A 23728-nucleotide genomic window follows, 5' to 3' on the forward strand; every position below is an offset into this window, starting at 1 on the left:
CGGAGCAGTATGCATCACGTGATAGAGCAGCTGTGGCATGCAGGACCTGTCGGTGGTCTGGATAGCATTTGGAGCTTCGCTAGCAACCTGGCATTTCATCTCCGACAAAGTTATCCCCGAGAAAAGTAAAGCAAGTGTGTAAGTCCATCTCTGAATGTTTGTAAAGCATTCCCACGTTAAGCTTAACGAGCGACTGCCTCTCGCTCTCCGGCTGCTACTTCAATCGTGAAACTGCTAATGATCAGCTGATCGGCTTTTCTGTCGTGAGTCTCTCTTGTTTGTTTTTGGTCCACTTTGCGCCAGAAAGAGCAAACCAGCGGCTGAACAACAGCAGCACGTTTAAGCTTGATAAGCTGTTGTTAGAATTTATTTAATATTACTTTCTACTCGAGGATCTTTTTCTACGTAGCTGACGGCTGGTAACTGTGCAGGGGCGGATCTAGCAAAGTTTAGCCAGGGGGGCCGATAGGGCATTAACTGGGAAAAGGGGGCACAAAGACATACTTTTCTTTCTTATTCTCATTTAAAATGTCTAGCTTTTAATAAATAATTATCTGACACCCAAAGTTTTAATTTGATGTAAAATGAATAGAAGTCAATTACTGTATATAGTAACTATTAAGTCTAATATATATACCCTAGTAAGCTATAGTACTTTTTCATTTGGGAAGGTACCATCTGTGCAGTCTGCAATTTTGTTGAAGAAAGATGTTGAATCTATTTAATATTTCTTGAAAAATAATTGATTTCTGTGCATTTTTTTTCACACTGCATCAAATTAAGGTTGATTACGTTGATTAAGCATCATGAGGTGGAGTGTGAGGGGTGGTTCCCTATTTTTTATTTATTTATTTTTGTTGTTGCTGGGAGTTGGAACCCTATTAGTTAGGTTGCTTAATATTTACGCTAAGTACTCTTTAAAATACCAGAATAGGGAGGATGGTGTAGGTCTAAGTTTATTAGATTGATCAGTATTGCTGAACTATGAAATATTTTTTTTGTATACAGGTATAACAGAATAGCTTTAGTGTAGTTGTTGTTTTAAACTTGAGTATGAACTTGCAGACTTGCAAAATGCAGCAAGATATTTTAAAAAACAGTTTTGTTGATTAAAAAACACTATCGGATTCATATCGGTATCGGCAGATATCCAAATTTATGATATCGGTATCGGTATCGGACATAAAAAAGTGGTATCGTGCTATCTCTAGTTTGTATACTTTCTGCCCAGTTTGACCCATTTAGCAGACGTCAGCCTGTTTAAAGCTCTGATATCTATTCTGTATGACTTAAAGCAGTTATGACATGGTCTGATTTTCTCACCCAATAAAGGAATATTTAATACATCAGTCTACTCTTCATTTTATCAGAAACATATATATACTATTATATATTGTACATATATTTATTAGTTTCAGATGTAGCCATTCTTGTATTTTGCTTGTTTACATTATTGTATTTTGCACAACTCTGTTGCTTGTGAAGCTCGCACACAAGAATTTCACTCACATGTGCTGTACCAATGTACCTGCACATGTGATGTGACAATAAAAGTGATTTGATTTGAAACAGCTCACAGCTTGTACATTTTCTTTTTACACATGTATGTAAGCATTTGAGCCAAATTTAGTAATGCCAACATACTGAAGGAACAACATTTGTCTCATATATGATACACCTATGCACTGTCAATATACATTTTGAACCAGCTGCAGATGTCAGAGTAACAACTGACTGACCCCCACATAAAGTGTGTTACAGTAGTCCACAGGGGAAGAAATAAAAGCATGGATCACGGTTTCAAAGTGCTGCCTAGAAAGAAACGATTTCACTCTTGCCAGTCGCCTTAAATGATAAAAATGGACTGGTCCAACTTAAAACCAAGGGCAGTAACAACAGGTTTAAAATAAACCTCCAGGGGTTCCAAATGAAAAGAAGAGGACTCACAGGGGCCACTGGGTCCAAACACCAACAAATCTGTTTTCTTTTCATTCAAATTTAAAAAGTTTAGAGCCAACCAAGCTTTAATGTCATCTAGGCATGTCAAGAGAGGTTTTATTCAGATGCCATCCTTCGGCTTCAGTGGCAAATAAATTTGGCAGTCATTCCTATATACTTGTCTTTGAGTGAAGATTTAAGGTGGTAAGACATGTAAATAACTGCAACTTGAATCTGTACTGAAGCTCAGTATTTGACAAAGAGTTCATGTTCACTGCTGTAATACCTAATAATGACTAATATAATAACCATAATATTGGCCATATTATATTTACATTACCAAAGTGATATGACTTTAGTCTCATGAACAACATTAGCTCATTGTTATTTACTAGCTAATCTTAAATGACTGTTCAGTACAGAAATGAAGCCCAAAAATCATGTTTTACTGTCCTGTGGTCTCAGCCTCAGATACTTATCAAATCACACAAAGCTCTTGTAGAAACAAACAAACAAATGAAAAAAAATATGTTCTCCTTCATTTCTGTCAAAAAAAGTTGTATGACACGTTTCCAGCTGTTAGTATCATAGTTGCTAGGCAACCTGGGAAGCGCAATGGAGACTAGAGCCCATGTGTTTGCAACAAACTTGCCGTTTATTTTACAAATCGAGCTCAACACTGCCCCTAGCGTCCTGGAGCACTTCCGTTGTGATTTGGAGTTTGCATGTGTTTTGAATTTTGTATGTGTTTTGGATTTTGCACGTGTTTTGGATTTTGTACGTGTTTTGGATTTTGCATGTGTTTTAGATTTTGTACGTGTTTTGGATTTTGTACGTGTTTTGGATTTTGCATGTGTTTTGAATTTTGTACGTGTTTTGGATTTTGCACGTGTTTTGGATTTTGCATGTGTTTTGGATTTTGTATGTGTTTTGGAGTTTGCATGTGTTTTGAATTTTGTACGTGTTTCTGATTTTGTATGTGTTTTGGAGTTTGCACGTGTTTTGAATTTTGTACGTGTTTTGGATTTTGTATGTGTTTTGGAGTTTGCACGTGTTTTGAATTTTGTACGTGTTTTGGATTTTGCACGTGTTTTGGATTTTGTATGTGTTTTGGATTTTGCATGTGTTTTGGAGTTTGCACGTGTTTTGAATTTTGTACGTGTTTTGGATTTTGCACGTGTTTTGGATTTTGCACGTGTTTTGGATTTTGTACGTGTTTTGGATTTTGTATGTGTTTTGAATTTTGTACGTGTTTTGGATTTTGTATGTGTTTTGGAGTTTGCACGTGTTTTGAATTTTGTACGTGTTTTGAATTTTGTACGTGTTTTGGAGTTTGCACGTGTTTTGGAGTTTGCACGTGTTTTGGATTTTGCACGTGTTTTGGATTTTGCACGTGTTTTGTATTTTGTACGTGTTTTGTATTTTGTATGTGTTTTGGAGCTTGTACGTGTCTTGGATTTTGTACGTGTTTTGGATTTTGCATGTGTTTTGGATTTTGCATGTGTTTTGGATTTTGCATGTGTTTTGGAGTTTGCACGTGTTTTGAATTTTGTACGTGTTTTGGATTTTGCACGTGTTTTGGATTTTGCACGTGTTTTGGATTTTGCACGTGTTTTGGATTTTGTACGTGTTTTGGATTTTGTATGTGTTTTGAATTTTGTACGTGTTTTGGATTTTGTATGTGTTTTGGAGTTTGCACGTGTTTTGAATTTTGTACGTGTTTTGAATTTTGTACGTGTTTTGGAGTTTGCACGTGTTTTGGAGTTTGCACGTGTTTTGGATTTTGCACGTGTTTTGTATTTTGTACGTGTTTTGTATTTTGTATGTGTTTTGGAGCTTGTACGTGTCTTGGATTTTGTACGTGTTTTGGATTTTGCATGTGTTTTGGATTTTGCATGTGTTTTGGAGTTTGCATGTGTTTTGGATTTTGTATGTGTTGAGGAGTTTGTGCGTGCTATTTGGAATTTGTAAGTGTTTTGGAGTTTATACATGCTTTGTCTCTAGGGGCCACCGTAGGTTACTATGAAGACACAACCTCACAAATGTGTGGTTACAAATGTAAGTATAGTAATAAACATAGCTCACACACTTTTACGCTCTGGCTTTTAACACATTATGACCCAAGCATTTTGGATTTATCTGAATTAGTTAGTATTGTTTCAATTCTTCTATTTTATTGTTTCTATTGTTATTATTGTATTACACTGTAGTTTTTAATTTTATTGTTATTGTTAAGCACTTTGTGCAGCATCGGCTGTTGGAAATGTGCTATATAAATAAATCTGACCTTGACCTTGACCTTGACTAGCTAACATAGCTCACAAACCAACAGCGTTTAACTTTTTTTTTTTTAATTCTTTTTATATTCCTGTGACAAAAGTTAGAATAACACATAGGGGAGACCGGGGATAGTTGTAACGTGGGTCAGTTGTAACACTTCCAATTTCTCCAATCAGGGCTAAGTTTCAAATGATGTGACTCATCCTGTGCATGCCCAATTCAGTTCTGCTATCACATGTGAAAAATCAGCACATTTTGTCAAACACAGACAATTTAACACGAAAAAAAGTAATTTGTATGCCAAAAAGTAAGTTTTTCTACTTTATTTCAATTTCTAATAGCATTATCTGCTTTGCAGTTAAACTCATCAAACTTAAATTATGTTATTTGTATGTCTATGGGGATATATTCTGTGTAGGTCTTTAGTGCTAATGTTTTAGCCGTTGGCTGTAATATTAGCTAGTTCATGGCTATAGGAGTCTGGGTCAGTTGTAACAGCAACAGTCTGGGTTAGTTGTAACAATAATGCAGATGTTACAACTTACCACACTATTACTTTAACTTATATTAAACAAGTTTGTGAACGACATCAGCAGAGAGAGGGTCACTGGTCGCTTATGTATATGCGGTTAATTCCTCCACTGTTTGTGTTCCCACACATACATTATGCAGACCACTGTGTCAGAGATGGACCAGTAGGAAGTACTGGTAGTGGAAATAAATCAGGATGGATGCAAGAAACAGATTCCCTCATCTTTCTGAAGCACTTTGCAAACCACACCAAGGTAAGCCATGATAAAAAGTAATGGAATTGCGATGCTGGTGAACAACTACATTTTTTCAGCTTCATTGTTATGTTCAAAATTGGTGCAAGAGTTGTAGGTTATAATGCCCACTGAGCCAATGAGGCCAAACTCAAGGAAGACCAACCAAAATTAATGAAATATTCAGTTGCAGAAAATTCCATAATATGTTTTTTTGGGGGGTTTGGAATATGTTCAAAAGCTAGATTTCTGCATTCTGTCACACACACACATAGCTACATAAATGGATGTAAGTGCATTCATGTGTTGAATAAAAAAGATTACATGTTAATGTTTTGTCAGTACCCTTATTTCATTGTGTTACATTTCACCCCAGGATATGTTACAACTAACCCAGACTATGGGGTTAATTGTAACATTTCACTCTTTGTGTTTGAGACCATACCATGCAATGGGTAATTGTGCTGCAGAGAAAATAGCTGCACTATTTAATAGCAGAGACATGTAAATACTTTGCATTACATTTTGAATCCACTACCTTAAAAGAGCTCCAAGCTACAGACAGAAATGTGAAAAATGTTACAACTATCCCCGGTCTCCCCTACTCTTTTCCATAAAATGTCTTTGGTCCATTCAGTTTAGCTGTCTATATCTTTTTTTTTTTCCTTCTTGGATATATTTAAATCATATTGGTACTTGTAGCTTCCATAAACATCTGTCTTCCACAAATTTCTCTACTGAACAAAATCAGAGAAGGTTATCTAAGGAAATGATAAACTGAAGGAGTACATTGTAATAGAGGCACACTAATCAAGATATCCTCCCACAAACACAGAGTTAATCAGATCCAGGGCACAGAGCCATAGAGTTTTTTCCCTTCAGAAACCAACTCCATATTTTATGGGCCCCATTGTAAACATCATGATGAAGTTTGCTCGTAGTGACAGTTTCCTGAGCTGCATCGTCAAACCACAACAGACAAGTTGATACTGGGGAACAGGGAATGTGATGGTATTATACCATGGGAACCAATGCAGGCAAATTACACACGTTCATTTAGAATGATGCATACAATAAACCAAAGTTAAGCAGGTGCTTGGTCAGGTTATATTTTTATTGCTCATGTAAATATGCCCACAGAATAAAAGTCAAGTCAAATCTGGGATTTTTAATTTCTTTTTAGTGTTGTAATCATATTCTAGCTTTTTTTTAAAAGACATTTTTGGTAGCTTAATAACTTTAGAATGAATAATAATAAACTGTGGAAATTAGTTTTTGACTACCAAAATTGTAGAATGACAGGAATGCAGTTAAATTTAAATTTCACTCTGGGCCTCTGGAAGACGCTGCACTGGTGCAGCCTACTACATCACCTAGATGCTCAGCTGAGCCACAAGAGCCTCCTGCATCAGCAGGATCTTGCTCCACCTGCATCTGAGGTTCAGCCTTTCCATCACGACCAGTAGCCAGGCAGACAGCCTGAGGGATCCCATATCGTCCGCTGACGTCTGTCCTTTCAGACCACTCAATGGTCTCCGCCGCTGACGGTGACCTCTAATCCAGTTCCTCAAAAGCTCTGCAATAAAACTGAAGTGATAAACTTTGAATTCAACCTGTGTGCTTTGGAGTCCTGCATTTGGTTTATAAACGTGCCTGCCACACATTCTGACTACAACACTATAATCATGAGCTTGGGGAGTGATTTAAATAACAAGATCGCAGATACAAACGGCAGCTGTTTGGGGTTGTTTTTGTTTTTTTTTAATTTAGATGAACTTATTAACTGTACTTAGTTGTCTTTTAAGGCAACAAGTTTGCACAATTTTTTAAAGTTTTGGGAACTAAGAAGATTTTACAGTGCATATCCTGAGTCAACATACGCAGTTTTTTTTTTACTTCCCCTTTCTCAATGACAAGAAAAAAGCAGCACTCTAGGGAAAAAAAACATGGAATATATCAAGTCCACACATATGGGACAAGCCCAGGTTGGGATTCAGGATCCACTTGTTTAGGAACAACAGGTATAGCCAGTGAGCTACTGCCTGTGAAACAATCTCTACTTTATGCTGTTTTTTTGTTTTGCTTTTAGTTCTTATCTATGATAAGAGCTTATCTAGTTCTTATCCTGGCTGTAAATCATTTCAGAGAAAAATTCCTGCATATCTAGTAGAATGAAAGCTGTCCATACATGTTTGAAAACAAAGCCAAAAACTGTAGAAAAGAAAATCTAAATTCATCTCCATGTATGTTAACACGGCTTAGACCTTCTTCTCCACTACACCCCTGAAATCTCTCTCTTTTTTCTCACAACACACAGGTCCCATGGAGCCACATTAAGAAGCATCTGTTTCTAATTATCCCTGTAGCCACCAGTGACATAGAGGTGCCCTGGCACAGAATCACTGGCATCTAATACCCTACCTTAATTTCTGTGCCCCCCCCCTAACCTACAGCACCCCACCATGCCAACCCCTGAACCAAAAATAACTTAATGAGGAGCTTTTAATGCCTTTATTATGGCAGAACTTGGCACCATGTACCAAAACTAATGCCACATTGTCCTCATCCTTAACTTTCTAACAAACTGCCAGAGGTAATGCAGTATGGGCCGCATGCCCTCAGGAATGGGGAACAATTAAAGGCTGTGTTGCCATTGTGTTTTTAATATGCTAACCCGTAACCACACACTCCTGCACGCACCCACTGTTGCAGGCATTTTGCTTGGACACAAAAAATGCATTCATGCACAAACACAGCTGTGCAATCAGGCATCCTCAGGGGCGGTGATTTAGTATCTGGGACTATTTTATTAATTTAATTACACATTTACAATCATTCTTCTCAGAGGAAAACAGGGAGAAAAGTGCTGCCTGTGTGTTTTTTTGCGGAGGCAGCCAATCTTGTTTTATTTTATGGCCAAGAGAGAAAGATGTTGTTTTATTTTATGAGTGGCCTCAAGGTTCCCTTAATGTGTTAGAAACACTAAGGGTGTGTCCTTTAAAGCAGAGAATTTTGTTTGTTTGGTTTCTTCCGCTTTCCACTAGACCAATGGGGGAAACAATCACTCACTATAAAACAAACAGGGATTTATTCCCCCCCCCCCCCCCCCCACCCCCCACCCCACCCCTGCACCCCCGCCCGATGCCTTCTTAATTTTAACTAATTTTAACTAAAACTGTAAGAAAATATTGTTGTGAAGGTCAAGAAAATAATACTTAATAATACTCACCTTCACACTGAATCAGGCGAGGAACTTTTGTTTTTCCCATTGTGTGGGCTGTACATTAGAGGTCTCGCTGCATATCGAGAATAAAAATGAGTTTGGGCACAGAAAGCTGAGAGGTCAAGTCTGTCAATTCCATCTGGAAAGGGGAAAAAACTGCTAAAAAGTAATACAAACAGTGATAAAATAAAGCAATCAAATGGGTTGTTTCTGAATGTAACCATGGCTAAAACCAGGGGTGTCAAACATAAGGCGCAGGGACCAGAATCTGCCCAGCAATGACTCCAATCCAACCCACTGAACATCACTGGAAAATGTGACAGAGGGCATACACTGTAAAAACTGTGACTAGAGGTTACTTAAAAAAGTTGTGGCAACAAAGTGACACTTGAAATAATTAAGTAGATTTTAATTTCAAAAGATTTATGTAAAATGTAGAGAAAATGTTAATTAAATTCAAATAGAAAACAAAAGTAGATATTAATAGAATTAAACTGTAAATATGTGTTGGATTTAGGGTCAAAATCTCAAACTGAAGGTTGAAATTGCCCAACTTTACCAAAAAAAATAATTGATATGAAATAAGTCTCTGAGAAAAATTACTTTGAATTTACTAACTATCTGGCAAAGGTTTAGTAAAAACTTCCTAAAATATCCATTACAAAGAAATGAAATCTTCTTGTTTTTTCAGTAAAACTCAAATTGGATTCAATAATTTTCCAAATAAACCTTAAAAATAATGACTGAATAATAAGAGAAAATGAAATGAATTTTACTTATTTTCTGAGTAAAATGAATCAATTTCACAAAGAAAACATCAAAACAGTAATTTGTTTTATTGTGGAAAATAAAACACAGTAATTTATAATATAACATTTTTCTGCTCGTATACACTGAATTCTCATCAACAATCTCCTGATCTCCTAAATACATTCCTCTGCTGTAAATTTGTTTTAGTGTCATAAACAGTTTATCACACAGCTTTGTGTACAGAGCAACAGCAACATAAACTGCATGAATGTAAACCAGTTTTGTAAAAAAGAAATTAATCTTTAGACTGTAATATCAACATGAACCTGAAATTTGAATATCCTTTACCGTTTCCTTTATCTCTGTTACTTATTTATGATTGACAAACAAAAACTTTAGTTTGTCAATCTTTTGTTAAATTGAATCACTCAATATAACTGTAGAACAAAGGTTTTTCACTCATGTACATGGAATATCAATAATGTAAATCAACCTTTTATCCCAATTTGGATGTTTAACCTGAGAAAATCTAAGACACATGTAAGAGGAAGTAACATTTCTACAGCTACAGGACTGCACTTCTGTTAAATTTTAAAGTTGTTTTAAACCAATGTTTTATAGTAACATACACTATAAACAAAGAAAAGCTTCACTAGTGATTCCTCCAATTTGCTGCCTTTCAAACAGAATATTCCTAAGAAACTTGTAGGTAATAAAAAACAAAATTAAAATGAAGAGCACAAATACAGCCTGACACATTGCAGGTCATTTGGGTAAGATATGAATAAGATGAAATTAACTTAAAAACTGAAAAGATAGCTGCATCTAACAAAGACAAACCAAAGGTTTTCAGTGAGCTTACTTCCCTTTCATTCTTTCAGAGTCCTCGTTTAAGCCAATAACTTGTTCTTGAGGTTGTTCACTTTTGGTGAGAGCTTAGCACAATCCAGTTCAAGGAAAAGTTTCTGGAATACTTCCAAGGTGTATTTTAGCTCTTTGGGATAGGCAAGATCGACTGCATATGTCAATCCAACCAGCATTGCGCATGCTCTTGGAAAATTGCCCAGAGCAGGCATAACTCTCACACCCTCCAGCACAATGCCAATGTCATCCTCCTCAGATCCAACAGCCTTGATTTTGTAGATTTTCATCCTCTGTTCAGAAAAGATCTTGTGACACACCATCCTCATCAGCATCCTGAAACAACAAACACATGGGTTTTCTGACTGTAGTTGCACACATGAAATATTTCCTGGACACATCCTGTAGCTGAATGACAAATAAAACATGATAATGCCTCAAATTATTTGAAACTTGACAAACACATATGAATAACAAAAACAGAATAATGTTTCTACTTCAACACTTACACTGTACTCTTTGATCAGTTGATCAATGGACTCCCCAAGGTACACCATCAAGCACCGAATAACCAGATTTCTGGTTATGTTATTGCTAGGATTGCTTGGTGACTGAAAATGAGCAAGAATTCCAAAAATTACCATCAGATAAGTGACCATTTATTAAGACAAAACTGTGAGAATTGGCAGTATTAAAAAAAACTGTTAAATATCAAATTATCATCACATGGAGCATTATGTGCGATAATTAGCTGATGTTAATGCACATGCCTGGGTGCTGACAGTCAACACAAAGGTATTGTCAACATGCTTGACAGGTTCAATCTTTAAATGTGTCGTTTTAGTAAATTACATTAATTTAGTCATTTAGTTTTTTTATCTAATTTAGTTTATGTTCGTCAGAAAGGCTTTTTCCTTCTTGGGACAAAACAAAAACCCAGCAATACCTGTACTTGTGTTTTTTTGTTTGTTTTTTGTTTGTTTTTTTTACTAAGAATAGACATGTATTTAAAATACAAAACATGAAACCCATAATTGTGTTGTTAATTATATCAGTGACGTCCTGGCGTCCTCTTGCACTGACAAAAACATGCAAACAAATTAGTGGAGCTGTGCACCATGCAAATGAAATTTGACAAAAAAATTCTTTAAATAAAATTCCAAGCTGAAATGTCTGTGGAAAATACCTTGGCTATGATAGCCTGCAACTTCAATCCCATGCTGATCAGGTGAATTTAAGTTGAGGGATCTTCCATTACCTGAAAGGAAAGCAACATTATCATTTTTGACGTTTAGTCAGCTGTGTAAAAACCAAGGAGGAACCCACCTGGGGGATTAATAAAGTTTTATTTTATCTAATCTAATCTAATAACTTTAATCTCAGCCAAACCGATTTACTCACGAACAAATAAAACACTGAAAAAAACCAAACAATAACATTTTTAGGTTGTCTAAGTGACTTATACATTACGTTTAAACTGAGTAGCGAAACCCCGCGGTGATCTGAAAATGATGTGCGGGGAGTTGTGCCGTTCTCAGCGGCTTCAGTGACACTCGAGCTCCCGGCTTGCTATCGAGCTGGTGGGTAGCAGATGCTCCGAAAACGTCGAAGCACTTTTGCAAACATGCGATATCTTGATAAACCGAGCAGATATTTGATGTTTACACAGCTACTTTCGCGCCTGAAAATATGTTAAAAGTTTATTTTGTGACCCAGAAAGATTACTAAGAGTAATTTTAAAACTTAGTAGCGGCCGCCATTATTGGAAACTGGAGTTCGAAAAACTGACTGTGGCTGACAAAATCACTCACAACTGACCGCAAAACCTTTTCATGAACTTTTAAACGTGGATGAAAGACGTTAAAACTCATCGGAATATACCGTTGATATTTTTTAATACGGTAAAACATGTGGTTAGTTAAAGCTGTTCAGTAACACAGTCGTGAAGGCTTGGAAAGTGACCTTGTGCTAGCAGTCCACTAACTGCCATTTGTGTAAAAATACGATACTATCATTACAGTGATGATTATTAATAAAATTTCGACGTATCATACTGTTTAAAACCTTTACTCAAAACCGATATACATTATTGTTTAAACCGTGTCTTATATTTGAACAAATTAAGAAGTCTTACCTCTGACAAAATGGAGACGTCCACTCATGAAGCGCGTGTGTCCTGCACGTGGCACAAAGGATTATGGGCGGAAGTGTACAATGATTAAAATGAAAATGCTTTCATCAGTTAAATCTATTAGATTTCTTAAATTTTTTTAGTACTCAAACATTTTTTTTAAATCTACTCAACAAACCATTGCTGAATTTACCCCAAACAAAACTGTGTAAATTTAAATAACTGAACATCTCAAAATTGTTGAATTTTGCTTAGATTTGATTAAAACTACTCATACACGTTTTTACTGAGTAATAATTACTATTACTCTCCTATTAGATTCTAATTAACCCCAATCACAGTTTTTACAGTGTACATTTTGAAATTGTAACTATATTTTCACAAATTTTACAGCTTATTCTAGTGATAAAGGTCCGCCAACAGCAATTAATACGACACTAAAGTAATTAAATAATAGATAAATAATTAAATGAAAAGAAAGGTTCCTGGTTTTCTACTATGTAGTATTGAAATGTCTATTTTTCACAGTAGATCCCCAATAAAAATAAATATATGACTGAATTGAAAAATACAATTATATGTATCTATAATTTTATATACCATATATATATATATATATATATATATATATATATATATATATATATATATATATATATATATATATATATAACTAAGTTATATTGTTGAAATTGCTCTTCTTTTTTATATTGAGACATTGCAGAAATTAAATGGGCAGAAATATGCTTAAGGAAATAAAAATGCTCAGAGCACTAAAATTTAATTGAAAACATCTCGTTGTAAAAATCGTGTACAAGATTGTGTAAGTCAAAGCCTCAAAGCCTCTCCTGTCAGGTAATCAAAAAAGAGACCAACTTTGCTTTACTTTAAAATTTCAGAAACATTGTACACCTTCGAAGCTTATAATTACTTCCTTCTTCCCCCTAAATCCTCACTTCAAGCTACTCATATTAGCGTGTACTGATATAACAACTGGATCTGACAAAAAATTGTAATTGTTGAAGACACAAAAGTCTCCTGCATAAAAGTGTACAAGTGAACTTGTACTCTTACATAGATAGATAAGAAGCACAAGTGAACTTGTGCTTCTTATCGTCTATCCAGTTTCTATCCAGTTTGCTGAAATATTAACCAAAAAGCTTAAAGTGCAAAGTTTCATTACTTCACTTGGTCATTACCCTGAGCTGAGAATTTAGTGACCTCATCACCTCTCACTGCAGAACCTAGTCAGAGTACTATTTGCACAAATGGATCTGTCATTAGCATGTGGCCTTCAGCTGTCAGTGAGATTCATCAGCAGTGGAAAACATCAGTCAGCCTCAATGTCTGACAGAGCTCATTACTGACGTTATCAGCTGACGATGGCAAGGAGCCTCAAGTTTGAGTCAACGCATCCAGCACTGCTTGTTATTTGGGCCCTAGTGCGAGGGCAGAACACACACACACACAGGGCTAAACACAGCCAGCGTTGACACCAGGAATGTGTTTTTGCCTTATTTCTGTTGATGCGTGAGAACAGCAAAAGTGAAGCATCTGTCTTTATTTTCCTTGAAACTCTATATATGCAGAACAAGTCTTAATTCTGTCATTACACATACTGCCTTATTGCTGCAATCCATGGCCATGAAATCTGTTATAGATATGGCTGACAATCACTGTGTATATGTCTGATGTGGAATTGATGTTTTACATCAATTCAGTGCAATTTTGTTTTATTGACATAGCTCCAATAACAGCTGCCTCAAGGTGCTTTACGGTAAGGTAAATAGTATATAACGATATAACAGTAGAGAGAAAATCACCTCTTGCCCTATGATGGATGGATGGATGGATGGACTCTTTTAAGCAATAATGATGGGAGGATGTGTAAAGAACAAGAGAGTTTGTTAACAAATGCCAGAGATAAACGGAAAGCTGCAGTTGCCCATTGTTCATCAGTGGTGCTTCTTTCAGTCATTGTACAAAGGTACTGTTTATAAGGTTGAGGAAACCTGCAGTCAGCTGAGACTGAAGAAGTCACTAAGTTGGATGAGTGACGAAACGTTTCTCCCACTGAAAACACTACATCCAGATGAACAGAATCAGTTTTTTGGATTTTCATATCTAGAGGATTGAGCATGCATCAAGACATTTCTGCCACAGGTAGTACAAGCCAATACATGGTCACAGAAATTTATTTCTAGAGAAGGCCACCAAGATCAACATTTGAGCTAATTTTGAGGTGTCAAGGGAATTTTGCTGTATGGATCCAGTGAACGACCTAAGACACCACCGAAAATGAGACATACAGTTGGGGCGTTGGCGGTGGTTTAATGAGCTTAGCAGATCAGATTTTTCAGTCCTCCAGGTAACAGCTCTGATGGGACAAGAGAGTCACCTGCTTCCTGTCCTGTCAGAAAGCAGGTGATCCACTGATTGTGATCAGGATGCCTGGGATGACGGTCTTGAAAGCTGAGTTGAAGTCCATGAACAAGAACCTGGCATCCGTCCTTGGTTTTGGTTTGGTCTTGGATGCATGTTGTGGTGCTGTCCCATATTGATTGCATCACTGGCCAACCCGTTTGCCCGGTAAGCAAACTGAAGGGGTCCACCAAGGGCCCTGTGATGTGCTTGAGACATAAGGGCAACAGGCCTGTAGTCACATAATCCTGTGATGGTAGACTTATTTGAGACTGGGTTGATAGTGGAGCAGCTCCAGAGATCTGTTAAAGATTTGGGTGAAGATGGGCGCCAGTTAGTGAGGACAGATCTGCAGGAGGGTGACAGACCATCAGGTCTTGGAGCCATCCTGGAGCCTTCCTGGTGTTCTGTCTCTAAAAGAGCAGACACACATCCTTCTCACAGATCTTTAGAGCAGACAGTGGGTCAGAAAAGAGGGGGGTGAGGGCTCCAGGTAGTGTTTATGTGTAGGTGTGAGTTGAGTGTACGGAGATGGGAGGTGTAAATGGTGGTCTTTGTAATGTGCAGTAGAAGTTCTTAAGGTTGTCAGCCAGTTGAGGATTCACCACAGGATTGGGGGATTGACTCCTGTAGCTTGTGATGTGCTGCAAGCTTCTCCAAACTGGTGCTGGGTCGCTGGCTGAGAAGCTGTTTTCTAACTGCTCACTTTACCTCCTCTTAGCTACCCTGAGCTCCTTGCTCAGCTTGTTTCTGGTCTGTTTGTACAGGATCCGGTCCCGCTGCTCTAGGCCTCTTCTTTGGATTGGCACAGTTTACTTAGATTAGGCTTGAACCCTGGGTTGTTATTATTGTATGCACAAAAATACATGGTCTGCAAATAAGTCCTTACAAAAACTGATGTATGATGTCACAGTGTGAATTAGTTAATTTAGGCAAGCAGCTGCAGCTTAAAAAAAACCTCACATCTGTGCAGTGAAAGCAGGCTTGTAATTCCTGCTTTAACTCCTTAGAAAACAAAAGGCAATTTTTGTAACTGTGGTCTGAATATTGCTCCCTCTGATAATCACAAAAATATAAATACACAGGCACACACAAGGTTTTTTTTCACTGAAGTAATTACACCCAAATACAAAACCTGTTAACATTCACATTGGTTAGTGTTCTTTTCCATGGCCCGAAATCTCATGAAAAGAAACCATTTCAATCCATTACCCCCTCTGCTGCTGAGGTTTGTACAAGTTGACTAACTTCTGGTCTGCAGGAAGCAGATTATTACAAGAATTTACTTTAATGAAAGCAGACACATATTAAGCCATCACAGTAAGAATGACTTGCAATTGAAATTACAGCATCCTCCATGAGTCAAATGTGTGATATGCTTCGTGAGGATGAAGGAAAACAAAAACATATGGGTCCACTTTGATTTATAAATTGAGGACCTATTAGCTTAGCAGCGTTCTAGGTAATAACACATACACAAACACACACATACACACACACTCTATTCTCAGTTTAAAAAAGAAAAGAATGTGCTACAACTTCTTATCTTATTATGAAAATGGTGTGGATTACTGTGTGCGTGCGTGCGTGCGTGCATGCGTGCGTGCGTGTGTGTGTGTGTGTGTGTGTTTTGGGACTAGAGGAGGGTCCACAAAGCTTTTTGGAGCTATAATGAGGTTAAGTCATTATTTGCCTCTCCACCCTGCCAGTCAGAGTGAGAAATCATGTGAGCCAGAGACATGCGAGTCTTTGCCCGACATCTTGGCAGGCCCTCTGTCATGGGAGAATAAAGCTAACATCACACTTCATCCATATTTTCGACTTCTGAACAACTGCCACACATAAAAACACACACAAGCATCTACACATTTACCGACAACAGTGCACAGACCTGACCCAAGTCATTAGGAATATGTCCATCCACTCCAAACTTGCAAATGTGCAGAAACTAACTGAAATGAAAGAGAATACTGCGATAGTGTTAGTCAGGTTGAAAGTTAACACAAAAACATTTAAACATATTTAAACAAACATTTTTTATTTAAACAAATTTTTTGTACAAGAATTGTTACAGTGCTATAATCTCCAAATTTAATGAAGAAAAACATTTTTCATTTCTTTGGGTGTCTTGGTGATCTAAGAAGTTACGTTGTTCTCTTAGCACTCGTGCAACTTTTTTGCACTACAGTGTTGCTGCTGTTTTATCAAAACTGACAAGCAAAGTATATGCTTCAGTTTGAAAGAATGACAAAGCCCATATAATGACGCAGCATGAAGACTGTCAGACTGACAACCCGACAGCCAGAAATACAGTTTAGTTTCATTTTCAGTCGTTGTTTGCTTGGGTTCTTGGGTTCTCTCCTGCTTACTTAACAGTAAGGTATGTTGCAGATGGTCAAGCCTCCATATGTGACATGTTGGAGGTGTATTGTCTTAACGTGTATACGAGTAAACATAATGTTTTTGTGTGTGTGTGTGTGTGTGTGTGTGTGTGTGTGTGTGTGTGTGTGTGTGTGTGTGTGTGTGTGTGTGTGTGTGTGTGTGTGTGTGTGTGCATATGTATCCATGTGCATTGCATGTAAGCTGAAGTAAAACCACAGAAGAGTGGTGGGAGATTGTTCCTCACCAAATCTCCTTGGTGTTGGTAGATCCGCCACTCAGCAATATTAAACCCTGATGTGGTGCATCATCACAGAAAACCTAAAATGTCTGGCAGCCATGCAAAGCACAGCAGTGCCTCCTATTATAACAGAACAAAAGCTTTGCACTGTCAGAAAAGCACCCATCTGGAGCCAAAGAGAGAGGCTTCATTGTTCTGCCTCTCTCCATCTCTCCTCCAGGACCCCATCTTCCTGTTGTGCTGGCTTGGCAGCAAGAAGGGGATTTTTATTATGGTTTCTCTGCTGGAGGTCAAAGTTCCCTGGGATGTGGAATCAGAGGAGACATTGCCATGTTTCCCCTTGCTCATTCTTCAACCTTCCCAGCAGCTCCTCTGGGATCGAGAGCAACACATGTCATCTTCCATGAGAAACAGCAGCAGCCTGTGCAGATGAGGCGGCACTGATCTGTGTGATCACGCAATGTGCTAAAGTCTGTAAAAGTGCGCAGTCCGATGTATAATGTGTATATGCATGTTAGCACACAAGCTCCTGCAGATGACTTTATACATACTTGAATATTCTCCAGTGCTGAATATTTCTATCAATTATGGAAGCATTTACTGTATAATCATCAGCTTCAGAGTAAGGAAAGAAAGGATGAACCCAGGAGATAATCCCCCACAGTGCAGGGCCCAGAAATGCACCACATTGCGTAGTAGACCCACATTGAATAGTGGGCTGTCCACCCAAGCTCTAATGTGTAGTGTCCACATGTGTCACATTTTATTCTTGTACCAGGAATGACAGTGAGTGTCACACGTATTTCTTTTTTCGTATCTGTCAAACAAGTTAGTCTATGGCCTGACAGGGCAAATTGTGCCCTTGCCCATAGAAAACATATGGGGCTCCAAGGGGTAAAACTGCTGTGGGCTCCATGTGGGCACACCCAGTTGGTGCCCACAGTTCACCCACAGTTACTCACTGTGGGCTTACACATGCATGTTTTCTGCAAAGTCTAGTCTACAGTTGCTCATGATAACTTTAATCATTTATCCAAAGCTCTCTTTTTAGGAGCATGAACATCAACAGATGCATTTCCAAACTATTCTGAACTGTTGAGATGTGTAAATGAACTGATATTTAAATGCAAAAATTATTTGAAATCAATCATGTGGCAGATAACTGAAAAAGGTGTGTTCCTGCGTCTCTGTAGTTAAGCTGCCGTTATCATAGCCAATAAGAATGACTGAAACTACAGCAAACAATGTTACAAAAACAGGTGTGTGTGTGTGTGTGTGTGTGTGTGTGTGTGTGTGTGTGTGTGTGTGTGTGTGTGTGTGTGTGTGTGTGTGTGTGTGTGTGTAATTATATCATTATCTTTTCATTATCTTTACCAAGACCCTTTTCACTAAATCTAATCAGAGGAACATTCATCACAGCAAAAAGCCATTTTCTGTTCTCCTTCCTCTTTTTGCTGCACTCTTTTCTTTTGACTCAGCGGAGATGTTTTGATGATAAATTTCAACGTAATGCCAGGTAAGCATCTGATATGGACATGAATGTGCTGCAGATGTGTCCACTGTTAGCAACAGTCGCAGCAGAAGCCACAATGTTTCTGCATTTCTGGCTGACAGCACAGATGACTCGCCCTTGTTGTTGCACAGCAGAATGATGAGTCATTAAGTGTTTTTAGGGGCCTTTTCAAATGTCTGCTTTCCTCCCCAGCCCTCGTGCCTCTCTGGTTCAGCCTGGTTGTTCATTGTGAGTTAGGGGGTTTAATATTTTCCATGCACTGTGTCCAGGACATTTACAGTTGGCGTCAGGGTACGCTGTTGGTCTGAAGGGAGGCACTTTGAAGTGTTTGCGGTTTCGCCACATCTGCAGGCAAGATGTGCGTCCAGGGCTTGGGGTATGGGGAATTCAGGGGAGGAGGCGGAGAGTTTCAATCCGGGCTCCCAATGTCATGTGACAATGAACAACATCCCTTAACTCTTTCCCAGGATTGCCTGGTAGATCAGAACAGCTCTTGGTGGTGCAGTCATTAAATTCTACTTCTCATAGGGAAAAGCGTACACGTTTTTTATCGAGTGCTAAATGTGGCAGGCATCGTGTGTTTGTATACAGACACAGAGTCTATGGGAAGAGAAGGATCATGGGGTTGAACCAAAAGAGGGAATTTCCCAACATGTGCTTTTTATGCTGTCAAGGAGGTGTTTTTGATATTAATAAATGCAAATTACTGCAACATTCAAACTCCAAATAAAAAACCTGTCTAACTTGATTCAGTGCTTATTAGTACATTTTGTAGAAGGATTATTTTTAGTTGAACTGAATAGGCTGTAAAAATCATTAACATTTTGGTAGGAGTGGGGCCTGTTGGAGTGGGAGCTGTCCCATTAAACCATACCACAGTACCTGTTAAACTTCTTTTCAGGCATTGGTTGTCTCATTCCACTCTTGCTCATCAAGGGTGGAACGTCATCCCGAAAACCTCTGAAGTAAAGTGTGCCTAAGCACAATTAAGTCCCTGCTGCAGGGACATCAATTTAGTTGTCCGTTTATAGAGCTAGATTTCACTGAGGCTGCGGTTGCTGTGTTTTCACATTTCATTAGTTTGCAGGCTTTGCCAGGGTGGGGGCAGATGCACAAGGAGGTGGTGGTAAACTGGTGCTGATCCCAACATAAGAATTTTGACTTCTTTATTTTCCACTCTTTAAGTCCCGCCATAGTTCTCTCCCTCCCATGCTCCCAGACACCCGTGCTGCCATTTGCAACCATTATTAAAGTCATATTTCACAGCTTAGTCCATAAAAATTACCCAACTTGCTTCAAATTAGTAGGCTAGCTTTGCCGCCACCACCAAAGCCCACTCCACCCTCAGCCTCTGTTTCCCATTGGTTACCCTTACCAAACGTCAGAAAGTGATGGGCTTGCAGTGGATTTTACACAGCTAAACCATCACTTGGAATTCACACAGAAAACTCTTCAAAGTTTTTAAACTGACCTTATGTATTAAGCCATTAAAGTTTGGGATTACTCAGCTCAGTTTAGGTTTAACTCTTGAATCCTGTGCATATGCTGAACATGTCCCACTGTTCAGATATACTACTCAAAAAAATTAAAGGAAAACTTGGAAAACACATCAAATCTCAACAGGATAAAAAACATGCATTGTCATAATTGATGGATTACTCTCGTCATGGCAGGGTCCAGAGGACAGAAGCACCCACTCTCTTCTGGACTGAACTCCTCTCTTTCTGACCTGGTGTGTATTTAGGTACGGGAACACGAAGGCAGTCTGCCGCTGTTTGTCTTCCAATGACATCTTAAGTTGACCAGGTGGCCCTCCAGAAGCATCTGCAGCAGTTCAAATAGTGCTGGATTGACAGTTCAATTCTGTCTCTTTAGATGGGAAGAGGGGGAAAGACTAACCTGTGCAGAACTTCGTCCACACTTTGGATGTGAACCAAGATGTCGTTGAGATAGACGAAGGCAAAGATGTTCCTGAAATCCTGGAGGATGCCATTAGCCAATGTCTGAAAGACCGTCCAGGAAGTTAGTGAGGCCAAAAGGCATTACCAGATCCTCAAAGTGGCCCACTTTTGCCCTCCTGAGTTCTAAATCAATGGCAAGCATTCTTGTGAACTAGTTTTTAGAAGATGGTGGCTCCCTGCAATAACTCAAAGACAAATGACAACAATAGCAGCAGGTATTTGTTCTCAATAGTAATCTGATTGAGCCCCCTATGGTCAATGCAGGGCCGTAATGACTTGTCTTCTTTCTCAATGCAGGAACTTCTGCAACACTTAAATGGAAGAAGAACAACTTTATTGACTGACTAACACATTTCGGCTTGTGGCCTTCATTGGACCCTGATGAAGGCCACAAGCCGAAACGCATTGGCATCTGACACTGACAAAAAGACATGAGGCCGAGCTAGAGCTGGCAGTGCTAAAAAAAAGATTTTCATTTGAAGTGACCAGGATGGACAGGATTAGAAATTGGTAAACCATTTGAGCAATTTGGAGGCATTAATAGGCAAGGCTGAGATGGTTTGGATAGGTGCAGAGGAGCGATAATGGATATAATGGATATAATGGACAAAGGGACGTGGAGCTGTTAGGCAGGAAGAAAAAAGGCTGTCCTCCCATTAGGTTTATGGATGTAGTGATGGAGAACATGCTGAGGGTTGAAGGATGAGATGAGGATGATGCACTGTTGCAATGCCTAAAGGCAGCACCTGAAAAAAGAAGAGGATTACAGCATCTTTCTTTCTTAATAATTAGCTTTACACTTAGTGTCACATATTATGTTAGCTATACTAAAAATTTCTTGTAACATTTCCTCCACCCTGGAATGGTTTCCAAATGTGGTTCAACATACAATTAGGTCTGATTAAATATGTCACTCATGTGATATATTCACCCTCACATCTCAACCACTTGAGTGTTGTGGTGAAGATATTGTTTACAAAGCCAAGAACATGACTGAATAATGTATCCCTCATTATATCCCTTCATCATGAACTTCTTTAGTGGGCTCTTGAAAGTTCACACCATGTCTTCCTTAAAATGCAAACGCTTCACGTAAGGTTGAAGTGTTAAGAAAAATTCTGCTCTGCTTTTCTGGGTGGGAGGAACAGACACAGGAATCATTGCAGACTGAAAGAGGGATTCGATCACTTAAACAAAAAGAGGGAAAGGAGACGATAAATCCCTCTTCGTCTCCTTTCCCTCTTTTTGTTTAAGTGATCGGTTAGAAAAAGGAAACCTCAAGGAAATGACTGTTGCTTCAAACTTAGAAAAAATAAACTTGAACCTTAAAAACATGTTCATGTTTATGTGGTCTTCATGTGAAGACCAAGCCAGAGAGAAAGACGGGCTATCAGTCTTTAAGACAAAAGACTGTCAACAAGAATGTCCTGCAAGATACAGGGGAAAAGCTATAACGAAGCGTCTGCTGTGTTCAGCATTTAAGATACCAGGCCAACCATGGAGACTATGCCCTTTTCAGTTGGCCACGACTGAGATGCTCTCCAAAAGAGGAGCTGACAACCACATTAAGATAGTATAATCTGGTGAGGGTGACTTGCGTGACCACATTGCAGCTCCACACGTGCCATTGGGACAGTCTGGGCTTTTACAAGGGTCTGCCCACAACCCCATGGTTAAAACAGACAAAAAACTGGTGTGTTTTCCTAATGGTCTGGGTGTGCCTGATATAATCTGTCAAAACCCGGACAGGGTACAGAGCAGCGCTACCTCCTAGGCCTCCTAGGCCTCCTAACCAGAATTGCATAATGCTATTATAAATATAAATAAAGCAATTTAATCACAGAATTTTTTTGAGGGGTCGTGAAAAATAACTATTTGAATGAACATAAAAAAGGCATGCAAAGGATTTCCACGTGATTTTATTGCTTCATTTTATCGTTATACAATTTAGTTATTCCAACTTAATGATGAATCAACTTATATAGCGCAGTTAAGTCCAACTTAATTTATCTGAGTTGATCCAACCCATGCAAATTAAGTTAGTCCAACAAACATGCTTAATGCTAATAGAAAGTCATTTATTAATGTGCAAATTCTTCCTATGATTATTTTAAGTTCATTTAAAGAGTTGTTTTTTGTGTTCAACAAAGTCTAGAGTTTGTTTAACATAAACTTTAGTGGATTTATAAAAAACTTTCACATAGCTGCCACTGCCAGGGTCACGGGGTTGGGGGGTTTACTGGAACCTATCCCAACTGACACAGGGCAAGAGGCGGGGTACACCCTGGACAGGTTGCCAGTCTGTCACAGGCCTAACACACAGAGAAGACAACAATACATACTCATATTCACACTTTGGGGCAATTTAGAATCGTCAGCTAACCTAATCACACTAACATTATTTTGGGAGCAGGAAGAGTAACTGGAGAGAACCCACCAAACTTCACACAGGAAGGCCACAGGCAGTTGGTGGATTCAAACTCAGGACTTTTCTGTGAGGCAACAATGCTGCACACCAAGCCATCAAGCTTTCACTCCATACTTTAAAAAAGTAGAAAAGCTATGATTACAAGGCTTGATACAGAATTTCTTTATATTTTTGTCCTTGACAGGTTAAACCACAATAAATAGCAATATCATAAACGTGGTGTGTGTGTGTGCTTTTCTGCCTCTTATCACCCCAGAGTCCAGGCAACCACTCCTGCAAGCTTTTATCGTGTCATCTCAACAAGAATACATTTAAAAAGTGTTAAGTTGTTGAATTTTATGCAAATAATATATATGATTTCATCATAGAAACATAAAATCATTTTGTTCGAAATACAAGTTAGACGTTTGTAAACATAACAACTATTCAATTCAATTTTACTTATACAGCACCAAATCATGACAACAGCTTTATGTTACAAGTTAGACCCTACAATAACACATAAGCATGTATGTTATACATAAATTTATATGTTATTGCAAGCCAATTTCATTTTTTTAGTGCAATTGTTAAGAAATAAATCAGCTGTAATTAACATGAAGTAGAAAAACTACAGAACAGACAGAGTGAGAGCTGAAAACTCCTCCTGTTTTGTCAAAAGAATGCAAAGCGGTGGTGCAAAGATCTCGAGGAGAGAGCCTAGGAGAAAGTGCTGCAGGGATGCTAACCAAAGTGATCCAGTGTAAGCTCAGGTTTCAAGTGTTTCTCTCTGAAAACCGTGAGGTAATTTAGATAAAAGAGTGGAGGAAAAACGGAAATCAATATTCTTTTGATCTAA

General features: G+C 38.4%; 1 long non-coding RNA gene across 1 annotated transcript; it reads right to left on the minus strand.

Annotated features, from left to right (window-relative positions):
• Positions 1 to 9022: 9022 nt before the first annotated feature.
• On the minus strand, positions 9023 to 12296 carry LOC145421414 (uncharacterized). The gene is made up of 4 exons (XR_013902769.1): positions 11951 to 12296; positions 11003 to 11074; positions 10326 to 10427; positions 9023 to 10152 (listed from the first exon to the last, which is right to left on the minus strand). It is a non-coding gene; the product is annotated as an uncharacterized LOC145421414 (long non-coding RNA).
• Positions 12297 to 23728: the final 11432 nt, after the last annotated feature.

The sequence above is a fragment of the Astatotilapia calliptera genome, chromosome 17 (assembly GCF_964374335.1).
Source record: "Astatotilapia calliptera chromosome 17, fAstCal68.1, whole genome shotgun sequence".
Classification (NCBI taxonomy): domain Eukaryota; kingdom Metazoa; phylum Chordata; class Actinopteri; order Cichliformes; family Cichlidae; genus Astatotilapia; species Astatotilapia calliptera.